The sequence below is a fragment of the Solanum stenotomum genome, chromosome 6 (assembly GCF_019186545.1).
Source record: "Solanum stenotomum isolate F172 chromosome 6, ASM1918654v1, whole genome shotgun sequence".
Taxonomy (NCBI): domain Eukaryota; kingdom Viridiplantae; phylum Streptophyta; class Magnoliopsida; order Solanales; family Solanaceae; genus Solanum; species Solanum stenotomum.
The window spans coordinates 6,278,739-6,299,919 of NC_064287.1; the positions used below are offsets into that span (position 1 = coordinate 6,278,739).

General features: G+C 34.8%; 1 pseudogene; it reads left to right on the forward strand.

Annotated features, from left to right (window-relative positions):
• The first annotated feature begins 12,783 nt into the window (after window positions 1-12,783).
• On the forward strand, window positions 12,784-19,023 carry LOC125868430 (ATP-dependent helicase rhp16-like; annotated as a pseudogene).
• The last annotated feature ends 2,158 nt before the right edge of the window (window positions 19,024-21,181 follow it).

A 21,181-nucleotide genomic window follows, 5' to 3' on the forward strand; every position in this document is an offset into this window, starting at 1 on the left:
TGTTCAATTAGATGGATCCATGACTATCACTGCAAGAGATTCTGCAATTACAAGATTTACCAACGATCCAAATTGCATTATATTTCTTATGAGCTTGAAAGCTGGAGGTCTTTCCCTGAATCTTACAGCAGCATCACACGTAAGGTTTCCTTTGCTCTCTTTGTCAATGAATATTCTTCATTTCTTGTCAAATACCAAGGGATTTGAATCTATGTTGGATTCCTTCATCTCTTCAGGTTAAAACTATTTTTTTGTTTGGGATGTTTTAACTTCATCTCCGTGCACCTAAAAAATAGATACATTTTAAACTTATAATATTTCGTTGAATGACCTAGACTACTTTCCTTGACATTTCACTCTACTCTTGCACTTTTATAGGTTATTTTGATGGATCCTTGGTGGAATGCTATTGTGGAGAGGCAAGCCCAAGATAAAATCCATCGAATAGGGCAGTATAAACCAATCAAGTGTGTGCTTGTATTTCTTCAGCCAACTATACCAATCAAGGTAGCTTATTCTTAATTTATCATTTCTATGATTGTGAGATTTATGATTGAGAATACAATCGAGGAGAGGATCTTAGAGTTGCAAGAGAAGGAAAAACTACTTTTTGAAGGGTACGTTTCTCCAAGTTGTTTTGTATTCTTCTTCTTTTATTTCATAAGTTGTTCTGTATTCTTCTTCTTTTTTTCATAAAAAAGGGAACATGATCATACATGAAGAGCTCAAATAGGTTGTTTAGGGTTTTCACTCATATAGTTTTTTTTTATATGTCCCAACTATAAACACATAAATGCTTCGCCCCTCAAATATGATTTAAACATACAAATATTATTATTGGCCTATTATGTTTTACACTTGGCTTTCAATTTTCCTCCTTTATTCTGACACTCCTCCCTTCTCTCTTTGGTGTGTTGATTGCCAAATATTGATGTTTTTTGTAGGACGGTCGGTGGTGCTTCTGAGGCATTGGAGAAATTAACAGAGGTAGACTTAAAGTTCTTGTTTGTAACCTAAATCAATTTTTGTTCTGTTACTTGGTTTAGCAAGAAAGATCCTTTGATCTTTGTTTAGTTTCTTTCTCGAACCCTTAAGTGCACTCCTATTTCAAATTAACAAGCATGTCGAATGCCTCTGATTAATGTGCTACTTACATCTTTGTCGAATTTGGTCATTTTAATCTTTGGCTAATTAGCTATGAAATCACATGCATCTTAGATTCATATCTTAATTTCACTCATTTTATGGATTCTTTGAATTATAGATGCCCAACATTTACTAAAATATACAATTGTTGATCTTATGTCTATTTTAAACTTGACCACCATCAAGACGACCTCATAATGATGATTTGATGATTCCAACATGTCCGAACATGTTTTATAACTATTTGCATATTTAGTTTGTGTCTTGGAGGTTTCAGACGAACGAGTCGCATTCTAGTTAAATTTAAAGTTAAGAGTTGAACTTTGTCAAATAATTGACTTAACTAGCTCAGATTCATGATCTGAACGCGCCAACATGTTTATATGATAAGTTTAGACTTGTCCGCAAATTTTGATTTGATTTCAATGAGTTTTGGATGAATTGTGAACATTTTGGGTGATTTATCTTTTGTTTAAGCATTAAAATGTGACGACTGAAAGATCCATGTTTAATTATAGAGATCGAAAATTGATTTTGAGACTTCATCTCCTTGGGAATCCGAACATGAAATTGAGTTTCAATTAAATGAGGAGATCCATATCATTATTTAGGACTCGTAGTAAAAATAAATCGGTGCATTTCGAAGGTCATATAAGGATATTACAGTCTTTTTAGTGAAAATTAAATTGTTGGCTGCAAAAAGGTGTTGGTGCAGACATTTTGGATACCAGATCTTTCTACTTTTAATGATAGAAAATGAAATTTCATATTTGAGGTAGTTATATTATGGGTAAACCGAAATTAAGAAATCGTATTTTGATGATTTTGGGGTCAATCTTAACTTAGGTTTGATGAAATTTAAGATTTGAGTTCCTACTGTATTGATAATCTAAATTGTAATGAAAATCATTGTTTTTTCCTTTGGAGCTCGGGGTTAAATTGTTTGGCCGGGGATAAAAGTATAGCAATATGAGTGTCTACAAACTGGTTTTATCATCTAGATTATGTATTTGACTAGATTGAGATTGTTCATAAACTCTATGGAAGGGAAAGGCTATAAATTAACTTTTAGGTTTCTTTTAAGGCAAATTGAATCTTTCTTTGACTCTCAAAGTGTTAATATATTGATTGACCGTGTAAATGGGCAATGGATGATGGGTATCCCGTATAAATGAGATAACGAGCATTTATGCATGTACCGGTATCAAGTTATTGGTAATGGATACTTTATTCGTGATTTGTTGTGTTATATCACTACGTGAACTTGATTACTAGTTGTAGCATTGGTAAAAATGCTTATGTTGTCTCAAATATAAAGGAAAGCGGTTGATATTTTAAAGACAGCATATGAAATGATTATTTGATTATTTTTTCATTGTCCTTCTTGCCTTGTTGATTATTCTGGGTTGCTTTTGCTTACTAAAATTCAATATAAGGTAAGTGTGTTGATGATAAAATATTCTCATCACACCATTTATCATTATTGATTCTGGCCATATAAATTGGTTTCTTGTCGTACAATCCTACTCATTATCTATCAACACACTGAGACTCTCTCTCTCGTCACAATTGTTGTTTATTTTTTTCTGCAAATCTCCACTAGTAATTGTGTAGAAAATGAGGATCCATTCTCATCCTTCCTCATCTTCAACCGAAGGTTTGCTTGAAAAATCATTCTTTTACTAATCCATTTGATTGTTTTGGTGTTTCTATTTGCGATCATACAACTTGTTTATTTTGATGTGAATTTGCATTTGTTTTGCTTGAATCTTACCGATTACATGAGTAAAATGAAATTATTAGGGTGTTTTGTCATGGTGGAATTTACAATATTTTCATGTTTTTTATACATTCAAAAAAATGTTTTTTCTAGAAAAAAAAAGTATTAAATAATCATAAAAATCACTTCCTGGCAAAAGTTCATTTATCCAACCCATAGTGGGATGATTTAGCAGTCAAATGAGTGACATCCTTGGTTCAATTATTAAATGAAATTAAACTAAGTGAATTATTCCCAAATCTCGTGATAGAGTTTCCTAGTACTTGTATTGATTGGAGATAACATGTGTCGAGAGATAGTCAAGGCCTGCGCAACACCAGAGTACTAATAGAAAATGTTTGTCACTTACTATTTGTTTTTATTAAGGAATAAATGGGTTGATTTATTGAACTAATCATATTATTAATGATAAGAGTCCCACTTTAGCCCTTTAAGAGATGCATGGGAGCACCTTATATGACCATGGACACTCTTCCCTATCATTAGCTAGGTTTAAGATGAATCGGACACCAATATAAGATCAATCCAAATGGATTGATGGTTGACTTTACTCATCAAACATAAAGAAACTAACCAACAAAGAAACATAACGATAATGTAACATCTTGCAATTTGAAATTACTAGGAAGAAGCTAAGAATTTGAAATAGTCATTTTTGGAAAGAATGAAAATCTGGAAATTTTGTTAAGTTAGGAAAAAGTGAGTTTTTGAACAACTTCAAACAGATATAACTCCTAGATCAAGATGAGTTAGGTGTACTTCCAGGTATGGTTGGAAAGAACTTGGAATAATCTTTCCAACGCCGCCAAGTTTGCGCAATTCCGAGTTTGTATGAGTGAGATATGCCCTTAGGAAGTTGGGTAGTTCAAATAAGGAAATGTCCAATCCGGATTTTTAAAGGGTGTTTTGGTCTTTTCCATAACCTTTTATTTTAATTCATTTTTGGTAATTACTTAGGGGTCTAAACTGAACTTAGTCAGTTTACGCTTTTGGAAAAATAGTTAGGGTTTTGAGAGAAGAGGAGAAAAGAGGAGAAAGGAGAAGAACGTTTAAAATTCGTCAAGATCGTCGAGAATAGCTTGTGGATTTCGTCGGGGGTGATCCCTACAAGGTATGTGAGATCACATAGCGTTGGTTTAGTTCCCCCACGTGCCAAACATGATTCAATTCAGCAAGGTTATATTGATTTGAAAGTAAATCCTTTGAGTACTTAATGAAATTCGTTTGAATTCTTGTGGGTTGTGTTGTTGAGGTTTACTTGATGTTTGATTGATGTTTCCGGGTGAAATTTCAGTTTGAATCTATCATATATTGAGGGTATAAATGATTCTAAGCGTTTGGGTAAAGAACCATTGAAGTTTAGAGGGTTTAAAGTTGAAAAATGAAGAAGAAAAGTCGTCAAACACCTGGGGAAGGGGGTGGGGAGTCGCGCCAGCCAGCGCACCCCAAAGCAGCCTTTGAATGTGGGGCTCTGGGGCAACGCACCAGCCAGAGCGCCCCAACTTTCCCTCTGAATTTTGATGGCTGGTGCCCCGCGCCTCTCAAAGTGCCAGGGACGCTAGTTCTCCCCACTCCTCCCCTATCTTTTCGTACTAGTTCCTTAGTGATGTACCTATGTTTTCTAGTTGATTCCAACACTCTAAGGTACGTATAAACATCATGAAATCATCCATAAATATGAGATCATGAACCTTGAATCCATACTTCAATTCAAGGAAAGTTAAGAGTCAAGTCTAGATGTTAAGAAGCAAGTCAAGAGAAGTTTATAAAGTTTTCAAAAGTCTTTCACAAACATTTTAACTTTGTTTTAAGACTTAAAGTTCAAGTTAAGCAAAGAGTAAAGTTTGAAGTGCATTTCTTCAAAAGAGTATATCGGGACTTTGTATTCCCAAAGAGTAAATATTTTCACATTTAAACAAGAAAAGAAATTGAGATTTCCAAAAGAGCCTTTGAGCTAGTTTTCAGTAAAGAGTTGAGTTCATTTCTCAAAAAGCTATAAGGGAACTAAGTATTCCCAAAGAGTTTATAAATGTTTTCACATTTGAGCAAGAAAAGGGAACATCGATTCCAAGAGAACTTTTAAGCTAAGTTTTGAGTAATTATCTCAAACAGAATTAAGATTTTTTTATTTTAAATAATATGAGCTAAGTATATTTTGGGAGTAGTATTGAACACTGATATGGGGATGCGAGTTCATATTAACTCAAGTCTCCATAAACTAGGTAGCCATCATGGGTAGTAAAGGATAATACTTTGTAGATGACTCTTTAAGATGCCTTTAGCATAAACTAGTGGATCCACTTAGTAAGTTAGGTCCTATACCCCCGACAAGGTATAGGATGGTCCTTGGCAGCATCAGGTAAAGTGTTGTATCATCACTATAGCTCTTAAGTGATGGTTGTCGGTTAGAGAAACTCCCACAACAGTATTTTGTATTTTTATATATATCAGTTTATTTGTATTTTTGCGTACATCTCAGAGTTATATGTATCTTTGCATAACACACAGAGTTGACATCATGTTTTAAACAATTTTCTTTATATTGCACTTGTTTTTAAACTGCTTTATATTGAAATGAGTTCAGTTATGTTAAGTTGAGTTGAGCCAGGTAAGTTTTTCAGTTCCTTTCAAATTCTTTTCAAGCTTAAGTTGTGTTTAGCATTCCAACTCTCATACTCGTACATTCAATGTATTGCTGCCAGTTGGCCTGCGTCGTCTTATGATATAGACGTAGGTAACCAAGATCAGCATCCAGCACATCGTTGATCCAGTTGAGCTTCAGAGTTGGTGGTGAGCCTCCTTGTTTCCGGAGGATTTCCCTTTTTCATTATATTTTCATTTTAGTTCATTAGGAGGTCGTGGGCCTGTCCCGACATCCATCTCAGTTGTTTTAGAGGCTTCATAAATAGTCAATCAGATGTTAGTTCATTCGTTATCATTTTGTTAGTGGCTTATGTTCATATTTGAGTTGCCATTTTGGCTAAGTTAAATGTTTATTTTTAAAACATTATGAGTTCAGTTTGAGACATGTTGAGTTATCTTGTATTTGGATTTTGTTTCTTATGTCTAAGTCTTCCGCTGAGTAAGTAAGTCCGGACAAGGGTTCTCTTGGGAACAACAATGGTTCTTGAGTGCCAGTCTCATCCAGGGTGTAGGCTCGGGGTGTGTCAAACTTGGTATCAGAGCACAGAGTTCAAGATTCCTAGGGAGACTATGAAGCCGTGTCTGTAGAGTCCTAGTTATCGGTGTGAAGTGCGCCACATCTATAATTAGGAGGATGCAACATTTAGGAATTCCTTCACTATTTTCATACTCACTTCGTGCGGTAGAGTGTATCTCTATAAAAGTCTCTTTCTAACTCGTGCTTACGCGTAATCGATTTTGAGCTGGCCTATGGTCGAGAGTGCCTTTATGAGGCATTTCTTTCCTCGAGAGCTAAGAGAAGCAAAGAGATGGTTGCTGACATGAAGAACAGGATGAGTTTATTCGTTGTTGAGTTGACTCGTCTGTCAAGTAAGGAAAGTATGGCAGCCATGCTAATAGGTTGCATGGGCATACCAAAGCTTATAATCCATGTGCAACAGGTTGAGAAGAACTAGTTGAAGGATAGAGAAGAGTTTGAGAATAGGAAGGCTAAGACATCAGGGAATGAAACCGGGCAGCAAAAGAGTAATGTGAACAGGTTTTATTTCCAACATAAGCATAAAGGACCTACTCCATCATTTGCTAGTGCACCTGCACAAAGGAACAAATGTGAGTACAATAGTCAGAATTCTCAGAACTTCAGAGCTAGACTTGCGCATTTGCAAGGTAGTAAGGCACAAGGGGGTACTAAAACTCCTGCATGTGCTAAGTGTGGTAGGAGTCACTCAGGGATATGTCGTGATGACTCCACTAATTGCTTCAAGTGTGGCCAGAATGGTCATTCTAAGAGAGAGTGTCCAAGAGCAGACATAGTAATGGTAATACGGGCAATAGAGCCTAGTTTTCTTTAGTTTCTCCACCAGATAGAGTTTCATCTAGATGAGCTACTTCAAGGGCAGATGGAAAAGGAAACCGTCTTTATGCTATCAACAATCGCCAAGAGCAAAAGGATTCGCCAGATGTTGTCACTGGTATGATCCAAGTCTTTGACTTTACTGTTTATGCTTTGCTAGACCCAGGAGCGAGTTTATTTTTTTGTAACTCCATATGTTGCTTTGAATTTTGATGTTATTCCTGAGCAACTTTGTGAACCCTTCAGTGTTTTTACACCTGTTGGTGAGTCTATTCTAGCAGAAAGAGTCTATCGTGATTTTTCCATTTCTATCAATCACAAGAATACCATGGCTGATTTAATTGAGTAAAACATGGTAGATTTTGATGTCATTCTTAGTATGGACTGGCTTCATGCCTGTTATGCCTCAGTTGATTGTAGAACTCTAGTTGTCAAGTTCCAGTTTCCAAATGAGCCAGTCTTAGAGTGGAAAAGTAGTTCAGCAGTGCCTAAGGGTCGTTTCATTTCGTACCTTAAGGCAAGAAAGTTAGTTTCCAAGGAGTGTGTCTATCACTTAGTCCGAGTTAATGACTCTAGTGTTAAGATACCTCCTATCTAGTCAGTTCCTATAGTAAAAGAATTTCCAAAGGTCTTTCCAGACGATCTTCCCGGAGTCCCTCCTGTGAGAGAAATAGACTTTGGCATAGACATTCTTCCAAATACTCGGCCTATATATATTCCGCCATATAGGATGGCACCAACAGAGTTAAAAGAGTTGAAAGAGCAGTTGAAAGATCTTTTAGAGAAAGGTTTTATTCGACCAAGTGTCTCACCTTGGGCACTCCGTTCTTATTTGTGAGAAAGAAAGATGGTTCCCTTAGGATGGGTATAGATTACTGCCAATTGAACAAGTTTACCATCAAGAATAAGTATCCTTTTCCGAAAATTGATGATCTTTTCGATCAGCTTCAGAGTGCTTCTTGTTTTTCTAAGATAGACCTCAGATCTGGCTACCATCAGTTAAGAGTAAGGGAATGTAACATTCCAAAGACAACATTCGGGACCCATTATGGTCATTACGTGTTTTTGGTCATGTCCTTTGGTTTGACCAATGCGCTTGCAACATTCATGGACCTTATGAATAATGTTTTCAAACCTTATTTAGATATATTTGTTATCATCTTTGTTAATGATATACTAATCTATTCAAGGAATGAAGAAGATCATGTTATCCATCTCAGAATAGTTCTTTAGACTTTGAAAGATAGAGAGTTGTATGCCAAGTTTTGTAAGTGTGAGTTTTGGTGTGAACATGTGGCATTCTTAGGCCACATTGTGCTTAGAGAGGGAATTAAAGTTGATACTCAGAAGATTGAGGTGGTGCAGAATTGGCCTAGACCCACATCTCCAACTAATATTAGGATTTTCTTGGGCTTGGCTGGATATTATAGAAGGTTTGTAGAGAGGTCCTCATCCATTTTGCCTCCTTTGACCAGATTGACTCAGAAGACAGTGAAGTTTCAATAATGGTCTGAAGCTTGTGAGAAAAGCTTTTAGGAATTGAAAAAAAAAGGTTAACTACTGCCCCAGTTTTGACCTTACCATAAGGTGCTCAATGTTTTGTGGTGTATTGTGATGCATCTAAAGTTGGTCTGGGTTGCGTATTAATATATAATAGCAAGGTTATAGCTTATGCATCCAGACACTTAAAGGTTAATGAGAAGAATTACCCAACCCATGAACTTAGAGTTGGCTGTTGTAGTATTTGCCTTGAAAATATGGCATCATTATCCTTATGGTGCTCATGTGGATGTGTTCACCGATCACAAGTCTTAAGTATGTGTTTAGTGATGAATGGGGCTGAATCATCATTAGTGTCAGAAGTAAAAGAGAAGCAAGACCAAGATCCTTTATTGCTTGAATTAAAGGCAAGTGTTCAAAAGCAAAATAAGTATTGACTTTTGGAACAAGGAGGAGATAGTGCTTGAGGTATCAAGGTAGATTGTGTTATTGATTTCAAGGGTAATTGGGATGATCACCTATCTCTCATTGAGATTTTCTTATAAACAATAGTTACCATGCTAGAATCCAAATGGCTATGTGAGGCTCTTTATGGGAGAAGATGTAGATCTCTTATTGGATGGTTTGAAGTTGGTGAAGCAGGATTGATAGGACCAGATTTAGTTAATCAAGCTATGAAGAAGGTGAAAGTGATTCAAGAGAGGTTGAAAACAACCCAGAGTCGACAGAAATCCTACACTGATGTTAGGAGAAGAGAGTTAAAGTTTGAGGTAGATGATTGGGTATATCTTAAAGTTTCACCCATGAAGGGTGTTATGAGATTTGGTAAGAAGGGGGGACTTAGTCCCCGGTATATTGGCCCTTACAGAATATTGAAAAGGGTAGGTAATGCAGCTTTTGAGTTGGAGCTACCCCAAGAGTTAGCCGCAGTTCATCCATTTTTTCACATCTCCATCTCCATGTTGAAGAAGTGCATGGGCGATCCTTCATTGATCATACCAACTGAAGATATTGGAATCAAGGATAGCTTACCTTATGAAGAGATTCCTTTTCAGATTCTAGAATCGCCAAGTTCGCAAGCTGAGAACAAAAGAGGTATCAACAGTCAAAGTCCTTTGGAGGAACCAATTTGTTAAAGAAGCTACTTGGGAAACTGAGGAGGATATGAAGAAGAAATATCCACATCTCTTCGAATCCGGAGAAATTTCAGATCAAGGTACTAATTCTCTTCTTAGTTGTCTTTAATTTATAAGTTAGCATGTTGTAATTGCATTGCTTGTTGGGTGTTTGAGCTGAATATTAATGTTACACCCTTAGCCTAGTAAGAGTAATCTCATTCAAGGATGAATGTTTCCAAGGGGGAGATATTGTAACATCTCACAATTTGAAATTACTACGAAGAAGTTAAGAATTTGAAATAGTCATTTTTGGAAAGAATGAAAATCTGGAAATGTTGTTAAATTAGGAAAAAATGAGTTTTTGGTCAACTTCAAACAGACATAACTCCTATCTACTGATGATTTAGGTGTACTTACAGGTATGGTTGGAAAGAACATGGAATAATCTTTCCAACGCCGCCAAGTTTGCGCGATTCCGAGTTCGTATGAGTGAGATATCCCCTTTGGAATTTTGGTTGTTCAAATAAGGAAATGTCCAATCCGGATTTTTAAAGGGTGTTTTGGCCTTTTCCATACCCTTTTATTTTAATTCGTTTTTGGTAATTACTTAGGGGTCTAAACTGAACTTAGTCAGTTTACGCTTTTGGAAAAAGAGTTAGGTTTTGAGAAAAGAGGAGAAAGGAGAAGAACGTTCAAGATTCGTCAAGATCCTCGAGATTAGCTTGTGGATTTCGTCGGGGGAGATCCCTACAAGGTATGTGAGATCACATAGCATTGGGTTAGTTCACCCACGTGCCAAACATGATTCAATTCAGCAAGGTTATATTGATTTGAAAGTAAATCCTTTTAGTTCTTGATGAAATTCGTTTGAATTCTTGTGGGTTGTATTGTTGAGGTTTGATTGATGTTTGATTCATGTTTTCGGGTGAAATTTAGGTTTGAATGTGGGGCCCAAAGTAGACTCTGAATATGGGCTCTGGGGCAACGCGCCAGCCAGAGCACCCCAACTTACTCTCTGAATTTTAAAAGTTGGCGCGCCGCGCCTCTCAGAGTGCCAATGACGCCAGTTCTCCCCATTCCTCCCCTATCTTTTCATACTAGTTCCTTAATGATGTACCTATGTTTTCTAGTTGATTCCAACACTCTAAGGTACGTCCAAACATCATGAAATTATCCATAAACATGAGATCATGAACCTTGAATCCATACTTCAATTCAAGGAAAGTTAAGAGTCAAGTCGAAGTTAAGAAGCAAGTCAATAGAAGTTTATAAAGTTTTCAAAAGTCTTTCACAAAAGTTTTAACTTTGTTTAAAGACTTAAAGTTCAAGTTAAGCAAAGAGTAAAGTTTGAAGTGCATTTCTTCAAAAGAGTATATTGGGACTTTGTATTCCCAAAGAGTAAATATTTTCACATTTAAACAAGAAAGGAAATTGAGATTTCCAAAAGAGCCTATGAGCTAGTTTTCTGTAAAGAGTAAAGAGTTGAGTTCATTTCTCAAAAAGCTATAAGGGAACTAAGTATTCCCAAAGAGTTTATAAATGTTTTCACATTTGAGCAAGAAAAGGGAACATCGATTCCAAGAGAGCTTTTAAGCTAAGTTTTGAGTAATTATCTCAAACAAAATTAAGATGTTTTGATTTTAAATCATATGAGCTAAGTATATTTTGGGAGTAGTATTGAGCACCGATATGGGGATGCGAGTTCATATTAACTCAAATCTCCATAAACCATGTAGCCATCATGGGTAGTAAAGGATAATAATTTTTAGAGGACTCCTTAAGATGCCTTTACCATAAACTAGTGGATCCACTTAGTGAGTTAGGTCCTATACCCCCGGCAAGGTATAGGATGGTCCTTGGCAGCGTTAGGTAAAGTGTTGTATCATCACTATAGCTCTTAAGTGATGGTTGTCGGTTAGAGAAACTCCCACAATAGTATTTTGTATTTTTATATACATCAGTTTATTTTGTATTTTTATATACATCAGTTTATTTTATATTTTTGTGTACATCTCAGAGTTATATGTATCTTTGCATAACACACAGAGTTGACATCATGTTTTAAAAAAATTTCTTTATATTGCACTTGTTTTTAAACTGCTTTATATTGAAATGAGTTCAGTTATGTTAAGTTAAGTTGAGCCAGGTAAGTTTTTCAGTTCCTTTCAAATTCTTTTCAAGCTTAAGTTGTGTTTAGCATTCCAACTCTCATACTCGTACCTTCAATGTATTGATTCCAATTGGCCTGCATCGTCTTATAATGCAGACGCAGGTAACCAGGATCAGCATCCAGCGCATTGTTGATCCAGTTGAGCATTGGAGTTATTGGTGAGCTTCCTTGTTTCCGGAGGATTTCCCTTTTTCATTACATTATCATTTTAGTTCATTAGGATGCCGTGGGCCTGTTCCGACATCCATCTCAGTTGTTTTAGAGGCTTCATAGATAGTCAGACAGATGTTAGTTCATTCGTCATAATTTTGTTATTGGCTTATGTTCACATTTGAGTTGCCATTTTGGCTAAGTTAAATGTTTATTTTTAAAACATTATGAGTTCAGTTTTAGACATGTTGATTTATCTTGTATTTGGATTCTGTTTCTTATGTCTAAGTCTTCCGCTGAGTAAGTAAGCTAGGCCAAGGGTTCACTTGGGGTCAGCACTGGTTCTTTAGTGCCAGTCTTGCCCAGGGTGTAGGGTCGAGGCGTGACAAATAAATAGTAGTATAGGAAATATAAAGCTTAAAATTTGTTCTTGTATCGGCAACGAAACTTTTAAAAATAGAAGGAAAAATCGGAAGATCATTAAATAAGATTTGCGAGTATTATTAGAGAATACGATATTTCCTAATTGGTATATTGTGATTTTGTTCCCATCCTTAGAAACAAGTGGGCCAATTTGGTGTAATAAAATGTCCTTTTCATTTTTTTGGTGTGATGAGGTATTTCTTGGAGATTGCATGTGTCATATCGATATCCACTATATGTTGTAGATAAATGTAAATGATGTGGTTGCACTTAAATGTGGATTGTGAAATTAGGAGAACAAAGCCGCCAAATTAGAAGCTTTGATGAGGATGATGTTATTTTTATATCCTCGCCTTCAATTTGGTCCTTTTTAATTGTTGCACCTACAATGACATTTTAATAGGATGTTGGGAATTTCTTTTCGCCGATGGATGATACTTATTGGCTAACCTAAAACAAAAGTTCATGCAGACAAATATGGATGTGCATTGAATAGTTAATGCATACGGTTAATTATATGATTGTTGGTTTAATCATCTATGTAGATGAAGTTGATAATCTGTTGAATGAAGCCCAAGCTAGTGGATTTGTTGATATTGATTTAATTACGGAAGTAGTTTTGCCCAATATAACAAAAGGAAGGAGATCCAATAGAACAAAGGGTGAAGAGAAGGTAGAGGAAGTTGGTGTAATGAATGATGTAACAAATGGTGGTGACTATGTATTAATGTGGCAACTATGGGAAGAAGAGAACGATAGGTGGATGGCAAAAAATCATACACTTTATCTGGACTTCAATAGTCAGAATGAGTTTATGATTGAAACTGCTGAGCAACCGGCCATCTGATTTGATCATACCCTTGCTAAGGTACCAAAAAGAGTGATTGGCTTGGGCTTTGAAGAAAGAAGAATCTATAGGTAAAGGTGGTATTCTTGCTGATGATATGGAGATGGGGAAGACTGTTCAAGCCGTAGCTCTTGTGCTTGCTAAAAGTGAAATAAGGCAAGCAATTTCAGATTCTGGTTTGCTCTCACCTACCCCTTATATTCTTCCAGCAGGGAAAGGAACCCTTGTTATATGTCCAGTTGTCGCTGTGATTTAGTGGGTCAACAAGATTGACCACTTCACCCCAATAGAAAGCAACACATTTCTTGTATATCATGGTGCCAACAGGGAGAAAAATATTGGCAGGTTCGCGGAATATGATTTTGTTATCACTACATACTCAACAGTGGAGACTGAGTACAGGAAAAATATCACGATTTTGCACTCTATGAATTGGAATCGTATTATTTTAGATAAGGTGATCATTGCATAACTAGACCCATATATTAGGTTTTTCTTGATATGCTTTACTTAAGCTGAAAGTCTATCTAAAAAAATCTCTGTAACGTCACAAGGTAGGGGTAAGGTTGTATAAACATGACCAACCACTCAGCCATCACAGGGTAGTTAGGGGTAAGGTTGTTGTACATTTGTTTTTTTGACTGAGAAATCTATTAAAAGTTCACATTTGTAAGTATTGTCGGACAAACCCTTCATCCACAGTTTTCTAACGAATCGCACTTTTGTTGCATTGGCCCATTGTGTGAAAAATAAATGCAGCAACACTACAAAAGCTATTCTTGCGCTAGAATCTTCTTATAAGTGGGCCTTAAGTGGTACTCCCTTACAAAACTGTGTAGGAGAGTTGTACTCACTTATATGTTTCTCGTGATTAATGTTCTTTTGTGGTTAACATAATTCACATCTTCATTCTCCGAACTAAATACATCCTTACTTCTGGATAGGTCCATTTCTTCCAAATTATTCCTAATTCGTACTACTTATGTGAAGATTGTGATTGCAGAGCTCTCGACAATAGGTAGACTTAAAAGTTTCTTTTTTATTTTTGCACCTAACTTGGTTAGATTGAGAAACATATAGCTGAGGATTTGTTTTAATTTTACTATGTTATATTTGTTCATTTTTCACCAGAGATTTAGTTGTTACTAGTTCAAGAACAGTTGAAATCTTTCTTCCTTGAGCATCTTTTTATTTTTCACTTTTTTGAAATCTCTTATTTGCTCCCTTTTGTGTTTGTATTTATTTTAGCTCATTCGAGTGTCCACATTGCCACCACCAAATTTTTCGACACTTTTGCTGGTGGAATAAAGTAATTTATCAAATTGCTGTACTTATTTTGATGCCTTCTGTTATTTGTGATAAATAATATTGTTGCTGACATGGAGACGTTGATACATCTTATGTTCTAGTATATTGCCTCACCCATACAATCTCAAGGGAATCATGGGTGTGGTAGAGATGTGATGGTTTTGTTGAAACACAAAATTTTAAAAACCTTAATGCTATGACATACTAAAAAGGGAAGGGCTGCTGATCTTGGACTTCCTCCAAGGATCGTAAGTTTTTTTCACATTAACGTAGTGCTAGAGTTATTAATTGTTTTCTCTCCTCTTTAGCATGTTACTTACTTTCTTATTCAGGTTACCTTGCGCAAAGATTGTTCGATGTTAAAGAAAAAGACTATTACAGATCACTGTGGGATGAAAGTCTAGCACAATTTAATACGTATGTAATATATCTTTGTCAATACTTATACAGTTAGACCCTTGATTGTTTGAAAGTAATCTTTACCTTTTTTTTGCTCTCCATTCGCTACTCATGGTGATGTTCTTATTGAATTTGTTTTAATGGGACAACTCATGGTCTTTTTCTTGAGTATTATTTTTTTTCTGGTCTTTGGATTAAATGCTTTTGCATGGTATATGTTTCATCTAATTGCTATGTTTTAAGTCATCCCGAAAACATACAGACATTTCTTTCTTGGAAATCCTATATAATGACCATTTTACACGATTTTTCGTGGAAAATAATCAACACTAGCTATTTCACCTTATGAAAAAAGTAAATAATGAGAGTCAAAATAAACGGTGTATTATTTATTTTCTCATCACTATATTGTTTCTTCCTGGCGTATTACGAACATTCAAGCTGGTACATTGATGAATAACTATGCTATCTACTCACACGCATGCGACAAGTATGGATATCATGCATTCAAACTGAATTATTCTTAATAATGTATTGGTACCTACTTGTATTTGGTTTTCGTCGTGAATAAAATTCTTCGTTATAGGTTCATTGTTAACCTTTAAAGTATGGATCAGATCTGATCTAATGTAATATTTTTTCTTAAGAACAAATATTTCAATACTTCTACACCAATTGTGGTAAAATCACTAAATCATGGAAACGAAATATTTAATGTTGTTAATGTGTTAAATCTTTCAGTATTTTAGAACTCGGAGATAATTCAGTAATTTCTTGGCTTGCTTTTTCCTTATATATCCTTCCCTGAGCCATTTTTCTACAACCTTTTGCATTTTAAGTTTTCCTTCACCGCTTATATTTTTTCTTCAATATTTTTTTACCTTGATTTTTCCTTTCCTTGATCGATTTAGTACTAAAATGCACTTCTTTCAATTTGATGTATCTTCTTTTCCTTTATTTTTTCTGTACTATTTAATATATTTTTTTACTTGCATTAACATAGATATTACTTGTCGGATTACAGTTGATATGTTATTATTGTTGTTATAATTTTCATTGCTATTCTTTCTATACGATGAACTGTAAATTCCACCCATGAGAAACCCCTACCAAGGAGTCCGACAGTGATCCTTTCCTACTATGTTTCCTTGGTCAATCGAATACATATTCATATGATTTAGAGGTGGACTTGGTTCCCATCCATATGTTTTTTTTAGATGTATTTACATCACAATATCATATTAAATATTAGTTGGCGTAGAAGTGGATGCAATATTTGGATGCCAAAATGGCAGTGCCTATTTTATATTTAATATTTTAATTCCATGAATGAAGAAGTGTCAATCAAGAACAAGAGTAAGAATTGACTTTATTAGTGTCTTGTTGCATCTGATTATTTGTTGTTTTTAGCATGCCTTTGCTCTCCTTTGCTCTCCTGTTACATCTACTGACCTTCCTTAATAATTTTAGGCACTTAGAGAAATAAATAGTTCAGACTTCTTTTATAAAAGCAAGCAATTTGACTTTCTAGGATATATGAATGATTCTACCTCAAAAGTAATAACTAGAAAACTTTTTCTTATATTTGATTGATTTTATCTTTGATCTGACTACAGACAGTTGATCATCCTTACCTTGTGGAATGCTCAAGTTCTGCTTTGGCTAGAAGTGGAAGAACAACTAATGTTGTCTATGTTGAACAACCATGTGGTTTATGTCACGATCCAGTAGAAGATCCAATTGTGAGTTGCATGCTCTCCCACTTCCCTAAGAAAAGAAATAGAAAGTATAAAATAAAGGAATAAGCTCACTCACGAAACTTGATACATCACTAAAATTGAATTTGAGATTTCCTACTCACACTACATTAATATTTCGTATATTATATGATGAATATTTCATATCTTCATGTGGCCATAGTTTTCCACATTTACATCTATGATGTCTTCTAAAAATTATTTTTCAACACCATAGGAAAACCTCTTTTTTTTTTTTACTAAAAATGCTTTTAGGAATGCCTTATAACACTAAAACAACTTCCATTAAACTTGTGGACTTAATGATTTAAATTCTCGTATCTCATCTATTGACAACCTAAGAAATATTCTAAGAATTAATTACTATTATTCTGTCATTTGAGACTTAAACCGACTCTCCTTTAAAAATGTGCACCTCTTTTGATTATTGCAGGTTAATTCTTGCACGCATGCCTTTTGCAAGTCATGTCTGATAAATCTTTCTGCAACTGTGGGACAACTTTCATGCCCTTCATGTTTTAAATCAATTACAGTGGATTTCACGGAAAATGATCAGAAAGCTAAAGCAACTATCAAAGGATTTAGGTCCTCGAGTATATTGAACAAAATTTGTCTTGATAATTTTCAGACAAGCACAAAAATAGAAGCTTTGATATACAATTACTTTCCAATCAATAACTATATCTTATCTTACCTTTATAGTTTGTTTTATGAGTTTATTTTCTTCTCACAAAGAGTACAAGGGGCTGCAATACTGCATCATTTGTAGGAACTAGATATATTCCCTAAGAATCTCATGTCATTTAACTTACCAAATGATGTTTACACATGCAAAACTTCAGGATGATGGTTTTAGTCTTTAATTTATTGTTAAGTTTGGTTGAGTGAAAAATGAGGGATTCATGAGGCGTAAATAAAGTTTTGCTTACCATTTGAAAATGTTGCATCAAATATCACCCCCACTTAATTGATGAATAATAAATCGTTATTGTGGTCTCAATCTTATTTCTATCCTTTATAATAACATTCTCATTGCTTGTTTTATTGGATCAAGAGAGAAGAAATAAGGTTCATGATTGAAAGAGATGGTTTCGCAAAGGCAATAGTCTTTAGCCAATTCACATCATTTTTGGATCTGATACACTATTCTCTACAGAAGGTAAGAAATGTCTTCTTTATTCCCTTCACATCTACCCCTATTGTTTCCATCAATAGTCACAACAAAAAAACATTTGTTGTATGCATTTTGCAATCGGGCATTAGTTGTGTTCAATTAGATGGATCCATGACTATCACTGCAAGAGATTCTGCAATTACAAGATTTACCAATGATCCAGATTTCGTTATATTTCTTATGAGCTTGAAAGCTGAAGGTCTTTCCCTGAATCTTACAGTGGCATCACACGTCAGGATTTCCTTTCCTCTCTTTGTCAATAAATTTTCTTCACTTCTTGTCAAATACCAAGGGATTTTAATCTATGTTGGATTCCTTCATCTCTTCAGGTTAAAACTTTTTTTTTTGTTTGGGATGTTTTAACTTCATCTCCGTGGCCCTAAAGAATAGATACATTTTGAACTTATAATATTTCATCGAATGACCCAGACCACTTTCCTTGACGTTTCACTCTCCTCTTGCATTTTGATAGGTTTTTTTTATGGATCCTTGGTGGAATGCTACTGTGGAGAGGCAAGCCCAAGATAAAATCCATCGAATAGGGCAGTATAATCCAATCAACTGTGTGCTTGTATTTCTTCAGCCAACTATACCAATTAAGGTACCTTATTCTTATTTTATCATTTCTAGGATTGTGAGATTTGTGATTAAGACTACAATTGAGGAGAGGATCTTAGAGTTGCAAGAGAAGCAAAAACTACTTTTTGAAAGGTAAGTTTCTCCAAGTTCATTGTGGTAGTTGCATGTGTGTTCAGAGAAAATAATTCTATGGCTTGAAAATTTGAGTAATTTTAATATGTTTTTTCTCATAAATGATTTCAAGATAAATTAAGAAAATCAACTAAAAATTAAGTCAGTCGGTCTAGGAATTGAAGTAAGGTCATAATTAGTTTTATATTCTTCCCTTCTTCTTTTTTCATAAAAAGGGAACATGATCATACATGAACAGCTCAAATAGGTTGTTTAGGATTTTCACTCATATAGTTTTTTTATATGTCGCAACTATAAACACATAAATGCTTCTCCCCTCAAATGTGATTTAAACATACAAATATTATTATTGGCTATTCTGTTTTACTCTTGGCTTTCAATTTTCCTCTTTTACTCTAACACTCCTCCCTTCTCTCTCTGGTGTGATGATTGCCAAATATTGATATTTTTTGCAGGACGGACGGTGGTGCTTCTGAGGCATTGGAGAAATTAACAGAGGCAGACTTGAAGTTCTTGTTTGTAACCTAAATCAATTTTTGTTCTGTTACTTAGTTTAGCAAGAAAGATCATTTGATCTTTGTTTAGTTTCTTTCTCGAACCCTTAAGTTCACTCCTATTTCAAATTAACAATCATGTCTAATGCCTCTGATTAATGTGCTACTTACATCTTTGTCGAATTTGGTCATTTTAATCTTAGGCTAATTAGCTATGAAAACACATGCATCTTAGATTCATATCTTAATTTCGCTCATTTTATGGATTCTTTGAATTATAGATGCCCAACATTTACTAAAATATACAATTGTTGATCTTATGTCTATTTTAAACTTGACCACGGTCAAGAGGACCTCGTATTGATTATTTGATGATTCCAACTTGTCTGAACATGTTTCATAACTGATTTGCATATTTAGTTTGTGTTTTGGAGGTTTCTGATTAGTTTCGGACGAACGAGTTGCATTCTAGTTAAATTTAAAGTTAAGAGTTGACCTCTGTCAAATAATTGACTGAACTAGCTCAGATTCGTGATCTGAAAGGGCCAACATGTTTATATGATGAGTTTGGACTTGTCCGCAAATTTTGATCCAATTTCGATGAGTTTTGGATGAATTGTGAACTTTTTGGGTGCTTTGTCTTTTGTTTAAGCATTAAAATCTGATGACTGAGAGAAGCATTTTTAATTATAGAGTTCGAAAATTTATTTTGAGACTTCATCTCCTTGGGAATCCGGACATGAAATTGAGTTTCAATTAAATTAGGAGATCCATATAATTATTTAGGACTCGTAGTAAAAATAAATCGGTGCATTTCGAAGGTCGTAAAGGATATTACAGTCTTTTTAGTGAAAATTAAATTGTTGGCTGCAAAAAGGTGTTGGTGCAGACCTTTTGGTTACCAGATTTTTCTACTTTTAATGACAGAAAATGACACAATTTTTTTAAAAAAATTTATGCCTGAACATTGTATTAAATTTCAAACCATGTTTGCTTGGTATTTTGAGCACATATGAAGTTCTAAAGATAAAAAGTGAGTGATTTTTATTGGAGAAAATTGAGGAATTTCGCTCTACATCTAGAAATCGTATTAGTTTGATTAGGAGGTGATAAAGACTCAATTTTTCAAAATGAAATTTCATATTTGAGGTAGTTATATTATGGGTAAACCGATCTTGGTATCATGTTTCTTATTTGCTGATTATTTCATCGCTAAAAAATATGTAAGAACATGAAAATTAATAGTTATAGCCAAAATTAAGAAATCGTTTCTTGATGATTTTGGGTCAATCTGAACTCAGTTTTGATGAAATTTAAGATTTGAGTTCCTACTATATGGGTAATCTAAATTGTAATGAAAATCATTGTTTTTCCCTTTGGAGCCCGGGGTTAACTTGTTTGGCCTGGGACAAAAGTATAGCAATATGAGTGTCTACAAAATGGTTTTTGTCATCTAGATCATGTATTGACTAGATTGAGACTGTTCATAAGCTCTATGGAAGGGCAAGGCCATAAATTGACTTTCAGGTTTCGTTTAAGGCAAATTGAAACTTTCTTTGACTCTTTTCAAAGTGTTAGTGTATTGATTGACGGTGTAAATGGGCAATGGGTGATGGGTATCCCGTATAAATGAGATAACGAGCATTTACGTGTGTACTGGTATCATGTTATTGGTAATGGATACTTTATTCGTGATTTGTTGTGTTATATCACTACGTGAACTTGATTACTAGTTGTAGCATTGGTAAAAATGCATGTGTTGTCACTAATATATAGGAAAGTGGTTGATATTTTAAAGATAGCATTGAAATGATTATTTGATTATTTTTTCATTGTCTGTCTTGCCTTGTTGATTATTCTGGGTTGCTTTTGCTTATCTGTACTGAGGATTTGAATCCAATATATGGGTTGTCGTTTTTTAATTGGCATTTATATTTCATGTACTAGACATTGATATTGAGGAAATAAATGGATAAATCTTGGTAAAGGGTCAACCAGGATATTGACTTGTAAAGGGTTATCGATACAATATGTAATCACAAAGGGCATTTCCTGGTATAGTATTGTCCGGTACAATATATAGACTTTGCGAGTCTCCCATGGGTCCTAGCTATCTACATTATGGAATTGAGTATATATATCTTTTCTTAACAACTATGAGACATATTCATCATATGGAAACATCGTCTCATTTCTCTTATATGGTA